Here is a 15,714-nt window from a genome sequence, read left to right on the forward strand (position 1 = left end):
CTCAGAGGCTGGTGTTAGCTACAGCTGATGAGATGCTCACGCGCCAGGCAAACAACCCCTGCAGATCACACCACACTCGGCGTCACGTTAACAAACACATCGACAGCACAGCGGCAACATGGCGTCCGAGGAGAAGACGAACATCGGGCTGCTCTACACCATCAGCGAGGGTCTCCAAGGGTGGTCCCGCCCGGAGTCCACCGCCAGCACCAACAGTGGCGAGCCCTGTCCACAGAAGGAGCGGCGCGCCGAGGAGCCCTCCATGGACACGCCGGAAGTGGACTCCATCCCCGGAAGTCCCAGGGTGGGTCATGACCCCTCAAAACCAAACGGGGCCAAAACCCACCCAAGGTTGGCCCACCTCAGGAGCCAGATCCGAGCTCAGCTGGGCAGCGGGGACCAGAGCTCGGGCAGCCGGATGATGGAGCTGGTGGGGCAGGTCAGGCGCCGAGAGCTGGAGGAGGTGGCGTCCATGGATGGCAGCCTGGCCGACGAGGGTCAGGCGCCCTGCCACTGCCAGGCCTCCCAGACCAACGGGCTGCCGGCTGAGGTGGACAGGAGGCTGCAGGTGGAGCTGGCCTCCCTGAGGGGAGAGGTACAAGCCAGCTTGGACTTGATGAGGAAGGAAATCTCCCAGGAGATGGCAGCGTTCCGCGAGGAGCTGAAACGAAGCGTCAAGCCTCAGGCCAAGAAGCCCGCAGACCTCAACCACCTGCAAGGCCACGCCGACAAGAAGCCCGACCAGTGGAAGAGCGTCTTCCGCAAGGTCAGCCGGCGAGAAGAGCAGGAGGTCAAAGTGCCTTCAAAGCTGGAGGGTCAGTTCAAAGCACGTTCGGTGCCCACGCTGGGCAGCCAGCACGCCCCCAGCAGGAACCAAGTGCTGCTACGGGCCATGACGACCATCACGGCCAAGAATGCCCTTGCTGCTACCATGGGGCAGCGGTCCAATTCTGACCCTTTGGAAGCAGCTGCTGGTAAGGTCTCCCAACCGCCACCAATACAGAAGCCCCCTGCGCGTTCATCAGAGGCTCCCCCAAGCTCTAAAGCCAATGGAAAGTGGAGCAAGAAGATGAACAGTCAGACAGTGGCCCCCCACCCACATGCTGGGGGGGCTCCTGCAGCCAAAACTCACTGAGAAAGGAAGGACCTCAACGCCTTAAGTTGTCTCCTCCCCACCAATGGGAAGCTTGAAGGATAAAGAGCAACACATTATTGACTGTGTGACTTTGTCTACCGCCATCTTGAGGAATATTTGGAACCAGGACCTTAAGTTTTGTCAGAACTGTGCAAGCGGTGGCGCTTTTGGACGCGAGCACGAGAGCGCGTGCACAGGACAGAACTCGCTCTGATGCAACTCCAAGTGGTTTAGTGGATCTACACAGGGCAGTGGTAGCATTTCCTGTAGGCGTGAAGAGTACTGGAGCGGACGTCACTGCGTACATTTTCCGATCGGAGTCCTTGTACCCTTGGGTACCACTGGAAAGTCCTCTTCTCAGGCTCCCAGTCCTCATCTGCCTCCCTCTGGTGAGTGCCCGGGGAACCCTAGCAAGTGTTTCACCGAGGATGTCGCCTCTCATTCACCGCTTCCCAGACTATGGACCTCAAACACAGCGGTGACGTAGTACCCCTATATTTACAATTATCCGGAGTCATGGGAGAGGGGGTATGGTCACTCCTCTAAATGTCCTCTAATGACCTTTCAGCGCCCATCTATCTGTAGGGGGAGGGGTTCTCAGCTCATGGCTCTTTTAAGGGTGTGCTTTCCATGTTTTTTAAGCACCTCATTATATTCCATAGGTTAATTGCGTCACTTAATGAACTCCCTCTCGTGCTTGTTTCAGCCCCCCCTCACACAGGTGTTAGCCAGCTTTTTCTCCTTCTGTAACTGAAGGGCCTCTGCCTCCAATCCACTCCCCCCACCCCCATTCCCTTTACCATTAGTCCCAAGGACCACCTTTCCCTGAGAAATTGACCACCCAGGACAATCTCCACCTATAACTGAAGGGTCCATGGTTGTCACTCCCTCAAACCCTTCCTCCACCCATCTCCCTCAGCGCCTGGCTCATCTTTTCCTGAGATCTTCACTGCCCAGGACAGATTACACCAATACATTAGGTTTCTAATCGCTCAGCACCCGGCCCCGTCTTCTCCTGGAGATTTTAGGTGCTTTGACAATCTGAATCAATAACTCAGGGTCTTACATTTGTTCACTCCCCTTGCCTTGCTGCCTGGCCTGCATCCCCTTGGAAAAGATGCTGTGGGGTTGTGGTACCCAGGTTGTACAATGGAACTAGCATTAATAGGGCCAGGCTGGGGTTCCCACCTTCTGATTTTCGTTGTGGGAGCCGACGGTTCCTGCCATTGAGAAGGTTGAGTCTCCATCACCCTACTAAAGCCCCCTCTTCCTCTGTGGGGGTCTCCTTCCTCCTTCTGGCCGTAGGTTGATTGGAACACAAGCATAGCCCCTTTCTGCCTCTTTGTCGGAAAGATCACCCACCCTGCTGGATTGAGCAAGAACCCTGCCTCCTTCCCTCACTATCACCCCGGAGCTGTGTCTTGTAAAGTGGTTCAATCCAGGGGTCAGCGAAATTCACGTAATTTGCTTTTGCATAATTACATGAAATTTTGGCCAAATGACATAAAATTGCACATAAATATTCACAGTAAAAATAGACATTTGGTGCCGTGTTTTAGTGCAACGTGCGCCCTCAAGTCCACTTTGGACACAAGGATGTATTTTGCCCTCAAATAAAGTGCAAACGTCGCTTGTATTCTTCCCATGCCTTTGAGGAATGTTTTTACAGCGAACCGTGCTTTCCCAGTACAGTTTTACCAAAAAAGGAGCATAATTCCACTATGTGGCATGATATCATAATTGTGATAATTTGATGTAACAAGAGTTGTGCAAAATTATCAAAATAATGCTAACTATGCCGTCTAACACAAGCTTTGCCCATGCCTAGTTCAATCTCACTTGCTGAACTCGTTTTGAGCAAATCCACCCTCAGTGCAGTCTGGTGTCACAAGGACACCTCCCCCTCCAAGGACTTACCCCCTTACCCTTTTACCATAACTATGTTTTTCATCCTTCTAACCATAGAGTTCCTCTTTTTACACTTTTAAGGGTGTTTTCTCTCTCTCATTATATGCAATTTCTTGAACTTCCTTTACGTCCCTTAATTTTACATTCTCTGCCAACCCCTACAATTTAACGCCTTACCTCTGACGTCAGCCCTCATTGCTGTCTCTCCTTACACGTGTTCTCCCTTCTTCCGGCAAGCGCTCTTTCTCCTTTTCCTCAAAGGTGGTCTCCCTTTCCACAGAGACCCCTGTCCCTACTCAAATGCTTTCTCGTGTAAGCAAAGAGACACATTCTCTCATTAACCTCTTCTGTCTCTCTGATTATCAATAGTTCTACCCCCCAAGCACCCCTCTCTCTCTCTCAATTCCACTCTCAGTTTTTTCTTCAGTTGCCCAATCTTTCCCATTCAAGTGTTTTCTGTGAATGAATAAATGAATGCATGAATTAAACATGTCTATATCACCTGGTTCTGCAAGCTTGATGTATCAAAGAGTTTTACGCCTTCTGTGCCTGCGGGGAAACGTGCTGATACTTAAGGGCCTAGATTACGTCTAGGGTATCCTCTTAGGAGTGAGTCAAGGCTGCAGAAGACTAAGAAAGATGAACTTTAAGCTTTTCTTCTTAAGCCAAGGAGGGCGGCTTTAGAGTGTGTGGTCTTGGGAAGCTTATCCCATAGCCAGGTCCCCAGATGAGCCCCTGGTGCACTGTTGAGATGCACATCTTTAGGGCACTCTTTTTTGTTGAATGGGAGCAGGTAGGGCCTGTTGCATCCTGCTTTCCCTGCGTCCTACCTTTTCCAGCTGTAGCATGATTGGTGCAGCATCAAATGACCTATGTCGCTTGGAGCGGTGGTCTATCCGTGACAACGAATGGAACCAGAGACTGACCAGGAAGTGACATGCTCCTGGTGGGGGTATTCTATAAACAGGGCAAGTAACTAAAAAAACTTTTTTGTGGACAAGTATAACAGGATCAGTTACAATAAAATCGTCTATACGCACACCATGGGCGAGTATCATGGGTAACATTACTTCGAAGCTTTATTAATAATGACTGTGCAGTTAAAGGCCCTATGCAAAGCTGGACTGTCACCTTTCTGTTGCCTATTGCTATATTTGTGTATTAAACGGGTACTAAAGAGGTGCAACCAATGCCCAGGCAGTGTTACCAAGTTTAAAAGTGACAAAAAATGAAGTCATATTAATACAAAATGTGCCGCATGATTTGGCTTTTCTTGCCACATAATTTACTCAACCCAGCGGCATAATTTGGCTCGCTCCTGCTGCATAATCCCAGTGACCCGCCTTTAAATATGCAACCTGAAGCTTGCTGATGCACTCTTGATTTCCTAATGAAGAAGCCCCATGTTTGTGCTGCGGGGCCCAGGCTGGTCCTTACCTCCAGGGGGCTTCGGTGGCACATCCTGGGTTTAGAGTTGGATTTTGCTGCCATGGGATTCTGGGGTCCTCCTATGAAAGCATTTGTAAATGAGGGTGGGCTTCCTTGTCACTACTTTATACATTGATGGGAGACCAATGCAGTAGTTTCGGTGACTAAGTAAATTCTGCACTGTTCAGAAAGGAGACTTTGGTGTTAGGATATCTGAGGAAGAGAGAATTCTTACTATGGGAGTTTCCTTTCCACCAAACGTGCCTTCCCCACGAGGGAGTGGGGAAGTGAAACAAACAATACCCCTGGGCGGGTGGAAGTAGTCGTGGGATGTTCCAATCACACATCTAATCTTGGCTCTAACTCTCACTTTCAAACAGCAGGCACCCCTAGACTTTGAGTATGGTATTGGGGTGATCCATTGACCCTAAATGGTGGTGGAGTTTATTTTATGCATTTCCTTATGTTGATGTAGGTACTCACATAATGCATTCCTAGATACAGAGGTTACCGCTTTACAGAGGTCAGAGACAAGGGTTCTGAGTCCTGTGTGTTACCGCTGCATCTATGGATGTTTACAAAGTGAAGCAGGCCTTACTTACGAATTGGGAGAATTACATAAGTGCTTAGATCAAGTGCATAAGCCAGGTTTTTTTGTACACATCAAGAAGGGGTCCAGTTATGAGTGGGCTTCAGGACAGGGGGGATGTGAAGGAAGGTTAGGGGAAGGCATTTTGGATGGTGAAGTGGGGACTCCTCTGAGGGAGGCTATCCCTGTGCCGTTGGGTCTGCTCTTGGTGGTTTTGAGAAGCGAGAAGGCTGTTGTTGCTCGTTGTTTACTCTGAGAGTCTATGGTGCCCTTGAATCTGAAGCTCGTGTGAGTGGGAGAGGAGTTTTCAGTTGCATAATCTGGTATCTTCTGGCTTGAGATGGTTCGGGGGCTGGTGGCACACTGCCTGGCGAGGAAAGGCAGTTCAGTTTCGCTTTTGTTGAGTTTCATGGAGTCCCTGCCTGGATGTCAGTTAGGATGGGCCTTAGGGCCTGCTACTAGCCTTGCTTGTGGTGACTCTTAGGCAGATTTGCGGGTCATGAGCATAGGAGTTGCACAGGATAGTGTATACACTACCGTAGTGCCACTACGGATCTCCCAGGCACACTCTCTCCCTCCCAGAACACTTTCCATCACTCCTGAACTCTACCCAATATTCTCTGCTAGTTTTCTCCCTTTGTCACAGTTTTCAACCCCGTTTCTTCTTCTTTCAGCTTTACCTGAATATTTGTTGTTGGTCTTGGCCAAAGACTGATGACGAAAAATAAGTTAACGTCCCCAAAAATGAATACTGGTGCCCACCACCTGCAAGGACTGGTACACACCTCTCTCACCTTCCACACTCGCTCCCCTTCTCGTTTGTCGCTGACTCTTCCAAGCACCCACTCCGCTGTCCACTTTAATATTTTTAGGACAAGCCCTGAACCAGCGCGCAAGCGCTGCTCTGGGGTTGACCTGGGGTAGTAGAGTACCGGAGAGAAGCCACGCCCACTCCCACGACCATCCTTTTCATTGGCTTGCATCTTTGGCCTTACTAAATGCTCCCTTCCATTGGTGTATAGGCTTGTCAGTCCCTCCTTATGACGGCCTTGTCGTAATTTGTATCCTTCCATGGCTACTGGTCCCTTTACTTTGAGTATTGCACGCTATTTGTTATTTAGATAGGGAGCACTATTTTCTTTAATAAGGTCTTCTCCCCCCCCAGTCCGTGCCTTCTCGCCCCCCCCCCCCCCCCCCACACTCCCGTTGTGCGTGCCTTCTCGCCCCCAACCCCACCGCACTTCGGTTTTCAATGCAATAAGTCTTGCGTAAATACGGGTCCCATTGCATTGCAAATGCTTGTTTATTTTTTGGGCAATAGACTAGTTATTGAATCATGCAGTCACAAATAAAATGTAAAACATATAAACTGCTGTAGGTCTAACCAGTAGAGTAACCAGGCAGTATATATTCAGCCACTAAATTAATGTTTATTTCGAGAAATAAAGAAATGCTAATACACAAAAAAAACTGAGTGGCGCTGAGCGTAGGAGAACCACACCACGGCCAGTCCTCCCCCCCTCTCCCCCCCGACCCCTGAGGCGAGGGCATCTGACGTGAAAACCATCACAGTCACGTGACTCCCAGGGGACTTTTCTTCCGCTGTTGTATTTTGCTTTTTCTTATCTTAACGCAAAGATTGAGGAACATAAATCACCTCTACATTGGCAGATGTCAGCCCGCGAGCCCTGTGCAAAAACTCAAAACCAGAAACTGGTTCGCTGAAAGGAGATCAAACCACCTGTTTTTTCTGCACTCTGCTGTCTGTGTGCTTGAGAACGACCTTTTATGAAGCGAATTAAATATAATGTTTAAAGACGCTGCGCCCCCTGGAGGTCAGAATACTCCCTGCAATGGGAGATTGCCGCTCTGTATTGATGTACATATATATCATAAAATATGTTAATTACAGGGGACATACCAAGGCTATTTTTATCTTGGTTTATCGACAATATTTGAACAGACCCCTTCTTACAAGCACATGGCCCTTGGGGCAGGGCAGTTGACACACAGTACGCACCTGTAAACTGTATATTGCTTTTCAAATACATTTCGAGGCTCTGTAAAGAAGGTGGTTTATGGTTCCATGAACACTGCTTCCATGCCAGGTTTTCAGGACACCCAGACAAGGCAGATTTACAGAGAATGCATCCAAATGGTTTTCAAATGGGTTATCTGAAAGATGTGGACAGGATTCACCCCTCTTGTTTGGCATTCCTGCCAAAAAAAGAGTCTGTGGTGAAAGAGGTGAACTGGCCTAGACCATTTGGACTCAGGCACATCCAGGCATAGTGACTCTATCTTATATTAAACCCTCAAAAGCCTGTTGGGAAATTGGACGTGGTCAGTTCACCTCTGGTTGTTGAAGGGTTAGGAGCTGTTCAGTGTAAGAGCTGAAAGCAGACCAGCAAATCAAAGCTCGAGTTTGACTTCCAACATCCACTGCTTACAGCCACCGGTACAAATTAAGCATTGGCTGTCTCTGCTTTCTTGAGAACTGAGACAGAAGCAAACCGGACGTCTATGTTTGGAGTGATGTGGTTTGTCGAAAGTAACAATTTCTAATGTATTTTAATAAAAAATACTATTTGCACCCTTCATTTATTGTGAGCCTCTTTGTATGTTTGCATGTTGGCTTAGTCTCAAAATGTCTTGTTGCCAAAATCTGTTCGTGTACTGCTGTGGCCCGTGTTGTGTCTTTTCTCTCACACTGTCTGTGAATCTTGCACTACTTCGAGGAGGGTTCTTCCTTTCCTGGCTCTGGAGAACGCTGCCTTGACCCCCAGTATACCTGAACTGCCTGTGCAAGGGAAGCTTGCACTGCTGTCGTCCCTGTTGCTGTCCGTAATTTGTAATTAAAATACATTTAAGGACCCAAGGTATTTCAAAGGGTCACCGGCATCTGTTGCTACACATACATAACTTTAAACTGTAGGATTAAGCCCCACTCTTATCATATTTTTAACATCTATGAAATAGATAAATGCTTCACTAATGAACTGTGCTTAAAAATACACACACTGCACCACCATGTGGTGGATTCTCATAAATAAATGCCAATATTTACAAATAAGTGCTGGTGCTGAGCACCGGAAAACACCGCACAAATTAAGCACTGCCCTATTGTGACATTTCTGTGTGTTGGGGAGCGAAGAGTGAGCTGGTATGTAAATATGGCACCTGACATGTGCTTACGAGGGCAGTTTGAACAAGTACATACATGTGGTATTTGTGATGTGTGCACGTGGGCAGCTTCCACTTATGATACCGAGGTGGTAACTGTTCTGTGTGTGCGAGGACAACTGAAACTGGTGTATTCATATGTTACCTCGGTGTCTGCAAGGGAAGCTTACATTTCTTATTTGTCTGTTGTGTATTGTTTGTGTTTGCAAAGGAAGCTTAAACTTATATGTAAATGTGGAAAGGGTTATGTGTGAACGAGGGAAGTCTAAAAAGACATGTTAATGTAACACCTGTTCTGTGTGCACACTGGTGATACTCTGGAGGTAACTGTGAGGAAGCTTAATCTGCCATTATTAATGTCCTGCCTGTTCTGTGTACACGAGAGAAGCTTCCACTGGTGATTCCAAAGTAGTAACTGTTCTGTGTGAGCAAGAGAAGCATTACCTGGTATGTTGGTGTGGTCCCTGTTGATGTGTGTGAGAGAAGCATGCACTGCTGAATCCCTGTTGTGCCTTGTTTGTGCTTACCAGTGAAGCTTAAGCTGGTATATGCACGTGGGCCCTGTCTATGCGTGAGAGAGAAGCTTGCACTGCTGAATCCCCATTGTGCCTTGTTTGTGATTGCCAGGTGAAGCATAAACTGGTATATTCACGTTGCCCCTGTCTATGAGTGCGAGAGAAGCTTGCACTGCTGAATCCCTGTTGTGCCTTGTTTGTGTTTGCAGGTGAAGCTTAAGCTGGTATATTCATGAGCTCCCTGTCTATGTATGCCAGAGAAGCTTGCACTGCTGAATCCCCGTTGTGCCTTGTTTGTGTTTACCGGTGAAGCTCAAGCTGATATATTCATGTGGCCCCTGTCTATGTGTGCAAGAGAAGCTTGCACTGCTGAATCCCTGTTGCTCTTGTTTGTGTTTGCAGGTGAAGCTTAAGCTGGTATATTCATGAGCTCCCTGTCTATGTATGCCAGAGAAGCTTGCACTGCTGAATCCCTGTTGTGCCTTGTTTGTGTTTGCAGGTGAAGCTCAAGCTGATATATTCATGTGGCCCCTGTCTATGTGTGCAAGAGAAGCTTGCACTGCGGAATCCCTGTTGCTCTTGTTTGTGTTTGCAATTGAAGCTTAAGCTGGTATATTCATGCGGTCCCTCTCTATGGGTGTGAGAGAAGCTTGCACTGCTGAATCTCTGTTGTGCCTTGTTTGTGTTTACCGGTGAAGCTCAAGCTGATATATTCATGTGGCCCCTGTCTATGTGTGCGAGAGAAGCTTGCACTGCTGAATCCCTGTTGTGCCTTGTTTGTGTTTGCAGGTGAAGCTCAAGCTGATATATTCATGTGGCCCCTGTCTATGTGTGCAAGAGAAGCTTGCACTGCTGAATCCCTGTTGCTCTTGTTTGTGTTTGCAATTGAAGCTTAAGCTGGTATATTCATGCGGTCCCTCTCTATGGGTGTGAGAGAAGCTTGCACTGCTGAATCTCTGTTGTGCCTTGTTTGTGTTTGCTAGCTGAAGCTTAAACTTGTCTATTCACGCAGGCTTTGTCGATGTGTGGGAGAGAAGCTTGCACTGCTGAATCCCTGTTGTGCCTTGTCTGTGTTTACCAGTGAAGCTTAAACTGGTATATTCCTGTGGTCCCTGTCTATGGGTGCGAGAGAAGCTTGCACTGCTGAATCACTGTTGTGCCTTGTTTGTGTTTGTTAGCTGAAGCATCAGCTGGTATATTCATATGACCCCTGTCTATGGGTGCGTGAGAAGCTTGCACTGCTGAATCCCTGTTGTGCCTTGTTTGTGTTTACCGGTGAAGCTCAAGCTGGTATATTCATGCGGTCCCTGTCTATGGGTGCGAGAGAAGCTTGCACTGCTGAATATCTTTTGTGCCTTGTTTGTGTTTGCTAGCTGAGGCTTAAACTGGTATATTCATGTGTCACCTGTCTATGTATGCGAGAGAAGCTTGCACTGCTGAATCCCCATTGTGCCTTGTTTGTGTTTGTAGGTGAAGCTTAAGCTAGTATATTCATGTGGCCCCTGTCTATGCGTGCGAGAGAAGCTTGCACTGCTCAATCCCTGTTGTGCCTTGTTTGTGTTTGCAGGTGAAGCTTGAACTGGTATATTCACGTGGCCCCTGTCTATGGGAGCGAGAGAAGCTTGCACTGCTGAATCCCCATTGTGCCTTGTTTGTGTTTGCAGGTGAAGCTCAAGCTAGTATATTTATGTGGCCCCTGTCTATGTGTGCAAGAGAAGCTTGCACTGCTCAATCCCTGTTGTGCCTTGTTTGTGTTTGTAGGTGAAACTTAAACTGGTATATTCATGTGGCCCTTGTCGATGTGTGCGAGAGAAGCTTGCACTGCTGAATCCCTGTTCTGCCTTGTTTGTGTTTGCAGGTGAAGCTTAAGCTGGTATATTCATGTGGCCCTTGTCTATGTGTGCAAGAGAAGCTTGCACTGCTGAATCCCTGTTGTGCCTTGTTTGTGTTTACCGGTGAAGCTCAAGCTGGTATATTTATCGGTCCCTCTCTATGGGTGCGAGAGAAGCTGGCACTGCTGAATATCTTTTGTGCCTTGTTTGTGTTTGCTAGCTGAGGCTTAAACTGGTATATTCATGTGTCACCTGTCTATGTATGCGAGAGAAGCTTGCACTGCTGAATCCCCATTGTGCCTTGTTTGTGTTAGCAGGTGAAGCTTAAGCTAGTATATTCATGTGGCCCCTGTCTATGCGTGCGAGAGAAGCTTGCACTGCTCAATCCCTGTTGTGCCTTGTTTGTGTTTACCGGTAAAGCTAAAGCTGGTATATTCATGCGGTCCCTGTCTATGGGTGCGAGAGAAGCTTGCACTGCTGAATATTTTTTGTGCCTTGTTTGTGTTTGTTAGCTGAGGCTTAAACTGGTATATTCATGTGTCACCTGTCTATGTATACAAGAGAAGCTTGCACTGCTCAATCCCTGTTGTGCCTTGTTTGTGTTTGCAGGTGAAGCTTAAGCTAGTATATTCATGTGGCCCCTGTCTATGTGTGCAAGAGAAGCTTGCACTGCTCAATCCCTGTTGTGCCTTGTTTGTGTTTGCAGGTGAAGCTTAAACTGGTATATTCATGTGGCCCCTGTCTATGTGTGTGAGAGAAGCTTGCACTGCTGAATCCCTGTTGCTCTTGTTTGTGTTTGCAATTGAAGCTTAAGCTGGTATATTCATGTGGCCCCTGTCTAAGTGTGCAAGAGAAGCTTGCACTGCTCAATCCCTGTTGTGCCTTGTTTGTGTTTGCTAGCTGAAGCTTAAACTGGTATATTCATGAGCTCCCTGTCCATGTATGCGAGAGAAGCTTGCACTGCTCAATCCCTGTTGTGCCTTGTTTGTGTTTGCAGGTGAAGCTTAAACTGGTATATTCATGAGGTCCCTGTCTAAGTGTGCGAGAGAAGCTTGCACTGCTCAATCCCTGTTGTGCCTTGTTTGTGTTTGCAGGTGAAGCTTAAACTGGTATATTCATGCGGTTCCTGTCTATGTGAGCAAGAGAAGTTTGCACTGCTGAATCCCTGTTGTGCCTTGTTTGTGTTTGCTAGCTGAAGCTTAAACTGCCATGTTCATGATTTATCTGTCTGTGTACATGTTGAAAACTTCCACTGGTGACACCCACGTGGTAACTGTTCCGCATATACATTGGAAGCTTCCATTGGTCATACCCAGGTTGTGATTGTTCTCTGTGAGCAAGGAAAGCATGAACTGTTATGTTGGTGTTGTACCTGTCTATGTGACCAAGCCCAGCTTGCATAATATCCCCGTTGTGCCATGTTTGTGTTTGCCCAGTGAAGATTAAACTGGTATATTCATGTGGCCCCAGCCTATGCGTGTGAGAGAAGCTTGCGCTGCTGAATCCCTGTTGTGACATGTTTACGTTTGTGAGGAAAGCTGAAACTGCTTTATTCATGTGGCCCCTGTCTATGTGTGCGAGAGACACCTGCATTGTTGAATCCCTTTTCTGCCTTGTTTGTGTTTGCCAGGTAAAGCTTAAACTGGTCTATTCATGCAGGCTTTCTCGATGTGTGCGAGAGAAGATTGCACTGCTGAATCCCCTCTGTGTCTTGTTAGTGTTTGTCAGGTGAAGCTTAACCCTGTAAATACATGTGGGCCCTGTCTATGCATTCCAGACAAGCATGCTCTGCTGAATGCCCCATTGTGCCTTGTTTGTGTTTGCCAGGTGTAGATTAAACTTATACATACATGTGGCTTCTGTCTATGAGTGTGAAAGAAGCTTGCACTGCTGAATCCCTGTCGTGCCTTATTTTTGTTTGCCAGGAGAAGCTTAAACTGGTATATTTAAATGGACCCTGTCTATGTGTGCCAGAGAAGCTTGCACTGCTGAATCCCTGTTGTGCCTGGTTTGTTTTTTCCAGGTGAAGCTTAAACTGGTATATTTATAGGGCCCCTGTTTATGCGTGCGAGAGAAGCTTGAACTGCAGAATCCCTGCTGTGTCTTGTTTGTGTTTGCAGGTGAAGCTTAAACTGGTTTATTCATGTGGTTTCTGTCTTTATGTGCGAGAGAAGCTTGCACTGCTGAATCCCTGTTGTGCCTTGTTTATGTTTGCCAGGTAACGCTTAAACTAGTACATTTCTGTGGTGATACCCAGGCGGTAACTCTTCGGCGTGTGTAAGGAGGGCTTACACTGGTATGTCAAGCAGTACCTGCTGTGTGTGTGAGGGAAGCTTACACTGCTGAATCCCTGATGTGATATTTTTGTGTTTGCGAGGGAAGATGAAACTGGTATATTCATGTGGTCCCTCTTTATGCTTGCGAGCAAAGCTTGCACTGCTGTATACCTGGTGTGCCTTGTTTGTGTTTGCGAGAGAAGCTTAAACTGGTTCATTCATGTGGCCCCTGGCTATGTGTGGGAGAGAAGCTTGAACAGCTGAATCCCTGTTGTGCCTTGTTTGTGTTTACCAGTGAAGCTTAAACTGGTATATTCATGAGGTCCCTGTCTATGTGTGCAAGAGAAAATTGCGCTGCTGAATCCCTGTTGTGCCTTGTTTGTTTTTGCAGGTGAATCTTAAACTGGTATATTCACGTGGCCCCTGTCTATGGGTAAGAGAGAAGCTTGCTCTGCTGAATCCCCATTGTGCCTTGTTTGTGATTGCAGGTGAAGCTTAAACTGGTATACTCATGAGGTCCCTGTCTATGTATGCGAGAGAAGCTTGCGCTGCTCAATCCCTGTTGTGCCTTGTTTGTGTTTGCAGGTGTAGCTTAAACTGGTATGTTCATGCGGTCCTTTTCTATGCTTACGAGAGATGCTTGCACTGTTTAATCCCTGCTGTGCCTTGTTTGTGTTTGCAGGTGAAACTTAAGCTGGTATATTCACGTGGCCCCTGTCTATGGGAGCGAGAGAAGCTTGCACTGCTGAATCCGTGTTGTGCCTTGTTTGTGTTGGTGAAGCTTAAACTGGTATATTCATGAGGTCCCTGTCTATGCGTGTGAGAGAAGCTTGCACTGCTGAATCCCTGTTGTGCCTTGTTTGTGTTTGCTAGCTGAAGCTTAAACTGGTATAGTCATGAGCTCCCTGTCTATGTATGCCAGAGAAGCTTGCACTGCTGAATCCCCGTTGTGCCTTGTTTGTGTTTGCAGGTGAAGCTTAAGCTGGTATATTCATGAGGTCCCTGTCTATGTATGCGAGAGAAGCTTGCACTGCTGAATCCCTGCTGTGCTTTGTTTGCGTTTGCAGATGAAGCTTAAGCTGGTATATTCATGTGGTTCCTGTCTATTTATGCGAGAGAAGCTTGCACTGCTGAATCCCTGTTGTGCCTTGTTTGTGTTTGCAGGTGAAGCTTAAGCTGGTATATTCATGTGGCCCCTGTCTAAGTGTGCGAGAGAAGCTTGCACTGCTGAATCCCTGTTGTGCCTTATTTGTTTTTGCAGGTGAATCTCAAACTGGTATATTCACGTGGCCACTGTCTATGGGTGGGAGAGAAGCTTGCACTGCTGAATCCCCGTTGTGCCTTGTTTGTGTTTGCAGGTGAAGTTTAAACTGGTATATTCATGAGGTCCCAGTCTATGTATACGAGAGAAGCTTGCCTTGCTCAATCTCTGTTGTGCCTTGTTTGTGTTTGCAGGTGTAGCTTAAACTGGTATATATTGACGTGGCCCCTGTCTATGGGAGCAAGAGAAGCTTGTGCTGCTGAATCCCTGTTGTACCTTGTTTGTGTTTGCAGGTGAAGCTTAAACTGGTATATCCATGAGGTCCCTGCCTGTGAATGTGAGAGAAGCTTGCACTGCTGAATCCCTGTTGTGCCTTGTTTGTGTTTGCAGGTGAAGCTTAAGCTGGTATATTCATGTGGTCCCTGTCTATGGGTGCGAGAAAAGCTTGCACTGCTGAATCCCTGTTGTGCCTTGTTTGTGTTTGCTAGCTGAAGCTTAAACTGGTATATTCATGAGCTCCCTGTCCATGTATGCGAGAGAAGCTTGCACTGCTGAATCCCCATTGTGCCTTGTTTGTGTTTGCAGGTGAAGCTTAAACTGGTATATTCATGAGGTCCCTGTCTATGTGTGCGAGAGAAGCTTGCACTGCTTAATCCCTGTTGTGCCTTGTTTGTGTTTGCAGGTGAAGCTTAAGCTGGTATATTCATGTGGCCCCTGTCTAAGTGTGCAAGAGAAGCTTGCACTGCTGAATCCCTGTTGTGCCTTGTTTATGTTTGCAGGTGAAGCTTAAACTGGTATTTTCATGTGTCATCTGTCTAAGTGTGGGAGAGAAGCTTGCCCTGCTGAATCCCTGTTGTGCCTTGTTTGTGTTTGCAGGTGAAGCTTAAGCTGGTATACTCATGAGGTCCCTGTCTATGTTTGCGAGAGAAGCTTGCGCTGCTCAATCCCTGTTGTGCCTTGTTTGTGTTTGCAGGTGTAGCTTAAACTGGTATGTTCATGCGGTCCTTTTCTATGCATACGAGAGATGCTTGCACTGTTTAATCCCTGCTGTGCCTTGTTTGTGTTTGCAGGTGAAACTTAAGCTGGTATATTCACGTGGTCCCTGTCTATGTATGCGAGAGAAGCTTGCACTGCTGAATCCCTGGTTTGTCTTGTTTGTGTTTACTGATGAAGCTTAAGCAGGTATATTCACGTGGCCCCTGTCTATGGGAGCGAGAGAAGCTTGCACTGCTGAATCCGTGTTGTGCCTTGTTTGTGTTGGTGAAGCTTAAACTGGTATATTCATGAGGTCCCTGTCTATGCGTGTGAGAGAAGCTTGCACTGCTGAATCCATGTTGTGCCTTGTTTGTGTTTGCTAGCTGAAGCTTAAACTGGTATAGTCATGAGCTCCCTGTCTATGTATGCCAGAGAAGCTTGCACTGCTGAATCCCCGTTGTGCCTTGTTTGTGTTTGCAGGTGAAGCTTAAGCTGGTATATTCATGAGGTCCCTGTCTATGTATGCGAGAGAAGCTTGCACTGCTGAATCCCTGCTGTGCTTTGTTTGTGTTTGCAAATGAAGCTTAAGCTGGTATATTCATGTGGTTCCTG

This window comes from Lissotriton vulgaris, chromosome 11 (genome assembly GCF_964263255.1).
Source record: "Lissotriton vulgaris chromosome 11, aLisVul1.2, whole genome shotgun sequence".
Taxonomy (NCBI): domain Eukaryota; kingdom Metazoa; phylum Chordata; class Amphibia; order Caudata; family Salamandridae; genus Lissotriton; species Lissotriton vulgaris.